The sequence below is a fragment of the Alosa sapidissima genome, chromosome 19, assembly GCF_018492685.1.
Source record: "Alosa sapidissima isolate fAloSap1 chromosome 19, fAloSap1.pri, whole genome shotgun sequence".
Classification (NCBI taxonomy): Eukaryota; Metazoa; Chordata; class Actinopteri; order Clupeiformes; family Clupeidae; genus Alosa; species Alosa sapidissima.
In genome coordinates this window covers 13774545-13781326 of record NC_055975.1, presented here as the reverse complement: position 1 = coordinate 13781326, position 6782 = coordinate 13774545, and positions in this window count along the sequence as shown.

Sequence of the window (6782 nt, the reverse complement as noted above, 5' to 3'; positions counted from 1 at the left end):
CAATATCGCTCAAAATAAAACCACTCTGCACGCAACACATTTTGTGTGCAACTCTTCGTCCAGTCTCTTGTTGCTTTGAGTAAAGGTTTCATCTTAACAAGTCAATCTGTCCACCATTTGCTCCTTCGTCTCCCGGCGTCTCTGTGTGTGGGGGAGAAAGGAAGTCTCGGGCGATCTGTTGCAGTCCACCTGTCTCTCCTCTGCTGTGTCCTCTACCTGTCACCTGCTCTGTGGTGACCTGTGCAGTGCTGGGCCTTCACCCGCTGCTGTCCACACAGCAGCTGCACCAACGTTTGTTTCTCCCTTTAACTATTGCCCTCTCATGCTTTTATGCTTTTAATCAGAGTGCTCATCATTACTGTTTATGCCAAAAGATGAGAATCTGTGTGAGTTTCATACGAAGCATAAGGTTTAGTTGTTGGCTGTGTTCCGGTAATTTGTTGTTTTGCAGAGTGCAAAACAGTCTTTTACAGTATTCATTCTATGTTGTTTTTTTATGTCTTTTAATTGTTACTTTTTAAAACTGTTGTCCTTTTAAGCTTTTATGTTCTATTATTCTTTGCTTTGTTTATGTAAAACACATTGAATTACCTGTGTATGAAATATGCTATATAAATAAACTTGACTTGACTTGACTTTATTTGTGTGTGTGTCTGTGTGTGGGAGAGAGAGACATTTGTATGAAATATATACTTGCTAAAATTTGCCCACACAAATGAGTTCTCTCAATCAATCACTCACACACACTCACACACACACATGCACGCACGCACGCACGCACGCATGCACACACACACACACACACACACACACACACACACACAAGCTTTCTCTCAAGCTTTCTTTCCTGTTGGTAATTACCTATAGAAGGCCACTCAGACAATGGCAGAAGTGCTGTTTGTCATGTTATGAGTTTATGTGCCATCAAAATGATTTTGGAAACATTATGTTGAGGTAAAAAAAACTATTAAGGGTGCCTTTAATTGCCCTACACACATTTTCCTCTATTCTGCACAATGCACACATAGGACAACAGTTACACCAAATAACCTCAACACAGTGCACTCTCCCGACAGGCCCACTGCTAGATCAGTGCTCTTTCCAGTAATGAGTGACCTCTGCATGACCTAATCTGATTTACGAGTGCCGCATAAACAGTCACAAATGCCAGGCTCAGGAATGGGAAATTACCCCGGAGTTGTCAGATCCTGGTGGGCTGTTGGCACTTATGATGTATCATACACATTATTTACATTTGCATGAAGTTGGATGGTGTTTCAAGAGCTGTCACATATGACCAATGTTAGATCTCAAATAACTCTATTAGCACACTGATGTCCATTTGAATTCATGGCATAACTGAGGAGGCACAGGTGGTTTCTGAGGAAATTCTTTTTTTTTGTCTTGATGAACTGTATACTTCAGATTAAAAAATCGAACTTTTGTGAAACAAAGTCTGACATATTTCCAATGTGTGCATGTGTGTGTATGTGAGTGTGTGTGTGTGTGTGTGTGTGTGACTGCCTGTGAGTGTTGCGTGTGTGTCTGTGTGTGTGTGTATTTGTGTCTGGGTAAGCGTGTGTTGAAGCTCCTGGGCTATGGTCCAGACCTCCTCAGCTTAAAGTCCAGCTCACAGCCAGGATACAGCCAGGAGGAAATACTCACCCAGTCTGCCTGTGCTATTTATGGACACCGTGTACAACTGAAATAGACCTGCAGTTATGTTCCAGATACAACTTTGTACCATAGCTCAAATCCCAGCGTGCATTCACACACACACACACACACACACACACACACACACACACACACACACACACACACGCACGCACGCACGCACGCACGCACGCACGCATGCAGGCACACGCGCACGCATGCGCACACGCACACGGACACGGACACGCACACACACACGCACGCACGCACACGCACACACAAACACACACATACTCTCTATCTACCTCTCCTCACCTCTCTCTTTTTCTCTCCCTCCTTCCTCTCTCCCTCCCTTGCGCTCTCTCACTCTGATTTTAGAGCACAGGTGTTGACCTCAGAGTAGCTTCATGATCCTGCACTCATGTGTTGCCCTGCCTGAGCCTGATGGATGGGACTACTGCACATGCTCAGAAGGGAGAAGGGAGGGTCTGTGTGGGGCCACACAATAATATGGGGGCATCAGCTCTTGGGGGCTTTCCTCAGAAAAACATTCACATTACCATTTTAAACCAAACTCTTTGCATTTCAATAAAAAGACACTAAGTCACACAGTTGAGGCCTAATGTTTTGAGTTAAGCTTGGGCACTGACAATCACTGAGATTATATCATTTGTAAAAGAATCATATTCTGTACTCATTGTATAGTTAAGCAGTAGGGCACTAGTGAGAATGGGGTTGGTGAAAGATATTTTTTATTGTAGACATGAGGCTGGAGGCCGTCGCAAGTAATGAAGCGATTATGACAAATTATTTAATTTGAATAACCTCCGCAAATTGTCTCCATTTGCAATATGAGATCATAAAAAGGACAGAAAACTAAAATCATTTCAAATTATAAAAAATGTTGCAGTGGATTTCTGAACTCATCCTAGCATGTTCAGTTAACCTATGAAATCCTTTCTTTCTTTTCTATCTCCACTCCACTATTAACTATGAAAAATACCAGATACATGTATGTGTACGTATGTTAGAGGTGAAAGAACACATCCCACACTGAACACCTTAAACATACCCGGCCAAGGTATAAAGTACAATAATCTCACAGCTGTGCCAGTTAAACCATTTTTCCGCAGGACTGTCCAAAAAAAAAAGCTTGGCAGTTGTTCTCTGCCAACACCCCCTATCACCACACACACACACACACACACACACACACACACACACACTCCCTCTCTCTTCCTCTCTCCCCCCACTGCAGTGGAGCAGTCAGCATTGCTGTGTATAGGAATAGGATGTCTCACATGTAGTGAGAACAGCTGAGCGGTGTGATTTGCCTGTCAGGGGGGGTGAGGGCCGGGAACAGGAGGTGCAGGCGAGGCCCAGGCTTCTGAGGGGCACTGGCAGGTGGAGGCCCAACCCTGTCGAGGGGAAGGGAGAGGGGGTGTGTGGGTGTGTGGGTGTGTGTGTGTGTGGGTGTGTACGTGTCTGTGTGTGTGTGTTTTAGGCATGGGGGGAGGGCGGAGTGGAGCGTAGAAAAGGCTGGAGAGGGAAGCCCAGCCTGGACACAATCCAGCGGCCGGACTCTGAGGAAGGATGGCAGACAAGGGAGAGGAAGAGAGATGAAAGGGATGACGAAAGGGCGAAAGGAAGAGAGAGAGAGAGAGAAAGAGAGAAAGGTTGGGAGTGAGAAGAGACAGAGAGAGAGGGAGAGAGAGATGGACCTGATGGAGCCCCTTGAAAAGAAAGAAAAAAAAGATTAGAAGTGAGAGCCTGGCAGCTCAAGAGGAAGATATCAGGACTTTCTGACTGACGCATGTGCTCTTGGATTCTCTATGAGATTTTTCCATTTGAATAACTGTATCTAACCTCTTTCACTTCAATAGCTTATTATTGTGTGCTGTGTGTTTTTTTCATATGGTCAGACAGGCTGGACCTATTCTGTGTGAATATCCTGTTGTTTTGTTTTGAATAGGCCACATTTTAAGTGTAATGTCTGCAGGGAGTCACCATAGAAACCAAATGTAAGAGAAGAGAGGATGATGCTGCTATCCATTACAGAATCTATGTGAAGGTGTAGTATATCTGATTTGTGTTTTTGAAATGGTTTACAAATCAAATCAGGTAGAGATCTGGTCAGAGCGTCACACCACAATGGGCCAAAGGAGAGGCTGATTTGTGAAACTTTCAGAGGAAACTACAGGAGGCTCCTACTGCAGTGGCTGTGTTTGAAAAAGGGCTGCTGTTTTCCCCTCTTGAGAGAACACACTTCCTTATATGCCCATATGATGAACAGCTATGGAATGTAAGGAAGTGTGTGGTTTCAAGTGGACCTGATCTGCACCGTCTGGGGAACCTCATCCAGATACACAGTGACTATGTCAGTGCTTATGTATAATTTGCTGTTTTTGCTTTTAAGCCCCTGTGGATGACAGTAAAATGCATTGCTTTGTGGCTGTGCACAAGTGTGTATGTGTTTGTGGTTACATGTGTTAGGTGCTGCATTGCTTGAATGTCAATGTTCATGTCTACAGCTTACACTGTTATATATATGTATATATATTAAGAATCTGACTGCGCTTTATCTTGTGCTGTGCAAGGAAACTGTGTATACCATACAATGTGTGTGCCATACATGCAATGGCACATATTAGAAGCATAACCTTTAAGTTCTGCATGGATGTTTCCTTAGCCGCTGTCTCGCATGTCGGCATCACAGCCCGGGGAACATGACTGCCGGGCCGACAGACTGCTGCAAGCTGTCATGGTGACTCTCTTTGACTGACAGAACACAGGTGCTGTCCATCAGGAGTATGTCTGCTTATAAATAGTGGAACAGGTGTGAGAGGGCTCTAATTATGAGCACTCCCCGCTTCTGAAAAAGGACAGATAATCTCCACTTCCCCGTCGATGGCTTTGAAGGGTGGAAACAATGTCAGCTCAAGATGAATTACAAGTTTCCCACTGCTGTCACGATTCTAAAATTATTTATGCTTTACACAACACTGTTGACCGACCATCAACAAACCATCTATTTGTCTGGCAGAAGCTATGCTGCTGGTTAGTGCTACACCACTTAGTTACTTAGAAACTAACCTCCCTGGCTATTAATTCATTAGAAAACAAATAAACATAACTGTCGTGTATACTATACCTCTGGAATGCAGTCCTTTATGTTGCCCAGGTTCAGAACGTCCTCGGTCTGCTCTGGACGCTCCTGACCATGCTACAGGTAAGATACCAAGAAGCTGTGACAACTACTAGGAAAGCCACAGTCAGTCCCGAAACACAGCCATTCAGCCAGCCCACTGTGTCAAGGCCCACATGGCTTAGGAGCTGGTCAAATGGAACCAAGTCAGGGGTCTCAGTGAGGTTTGGTCCCTTTCAACCAGCTCCTGCGCTGTGCCACCTGCCTGCACCGTGTCCCCCGGCCTCCTGATCCCCACACAAGCATACAAGCTCTTCACCGTCACTATCCATAGCTGAGCCATACAATGTGTTTGATCCAATGATTCATTGCAAGCCCTTGTCTGTAATCTGTGCAAGAATACAAATACAAGTATATGCTGGAAAACCTGCTATTGTTATTCATTACTACAAAATAAAACATTACTACATAATAATACCCCGGCTGATCTTGGGATTCAGTTTTGTAAGCTTTGACTAGGTGAAAAGTCAGGCCAGAAGAGATGGCGTAAAACTCACTTAACCGAGCTTGATTTTCACAGCTCATTCATTTTTCCGCCTGATGTAGTGCATTGAGTTCCATTTACCAGCAAACAAACTGAAATGTTCATAAGCAGCTTTGACGTGTCCTGTGCACTACACAGCAGGCAGTTGAAGCTCACATTGTGCACTGCGATGGCCTCTGAAGGACTTCACAGGCACCTACTAGACAGACCTAGAACTCCGAGATAAAAACAGGTCATACAATGTATTCAACTCTCTACTGTCCTCTACAGGCTTCTAGCAGTTACTGCAGCCATTGTGCACACCCACCTCCTGCACTAATACCAATAGCCAAGACACCAATGACCCTAGGAACTAAAATATCCAGATCATCATTTTAGTTCCCAACATTATAAAAACTCATCTCTTCTCAAAAAAAACTCAAGCAAGTTTGCACTCCATTCACAAACGGTAGAAATCTTTTTTTTTATTATTACAAAGCGAAAGGTCACTTGACAATTCCTGCAAACCATCCTCATGATGGGGAGCAGTAATTCTTTGACTGAGGCGACACCACAGACATGGTGAGGACAGTACTAATGGCACCCAAACATTCAAATGCATTTCTTCCCTGATTCATAGAGACACACTGGTCTCTTTACATGGTGGCCACAGTGACAGAGCATTTTTAGGCAGAGCTTAAGAGCTTGATCACATTCTTTAGGCATTAAATAGTTCTGTCCAGGAAACACGTACTAAAGAGAGTTAAAGCTTCATGAAAGACAACATCAAGAGTTAAACAAGAGAAAAAACCCAGACATGGCTTCTGAAATGCTACTAACCAAAATAGCCAAAGTCAAAAGTAAATGTTAAATACATCTGTACGAGTGTGGTGGTCCCTTCCATTTTGAACATAAAACATAATCAAATAAACCGAGTCAATAACAGATCAAAAATAAAACCAGTAGCATTAAAATCAAAACTTGAATCTGGCAACAGTATTCACCTTCTATCTCAAAAAAATTCACAGTAGATCAAACTAAAGAAAATCAACAGCAACAACATGATGCATTTGAGTCAGAATCAATCAAACTCAATCTCACTCTATTCCATCCTCTTCCTCTATCACTCTCTCTCACACACACACACACACACACACTCGCAGTCCCCTTTAATGCCCTTGTTAGCAGTGTGCGAGGGGTTCAGTGCAGAATCACCCAGAAAAAAACAGTCAGGGTCAAAAGGTCAAGGCCGGCCCTGACTCGCCGGCAAAAAAGGCAACTCTGAAACCTGTGATCCCAATGTGCTCGACTCCATAGCAGCCAGCAGTGCCTGCACAGTATTTAAACAGTCTATTGTCATCAAGTCAAAGAAATCATACACAAAATAGGTTTATTTACAGTTCTCAGAGATTAAGAAAATAAGTGAGTCAGTGTGTGTGCGTGTGTGCTTGTCAGAGT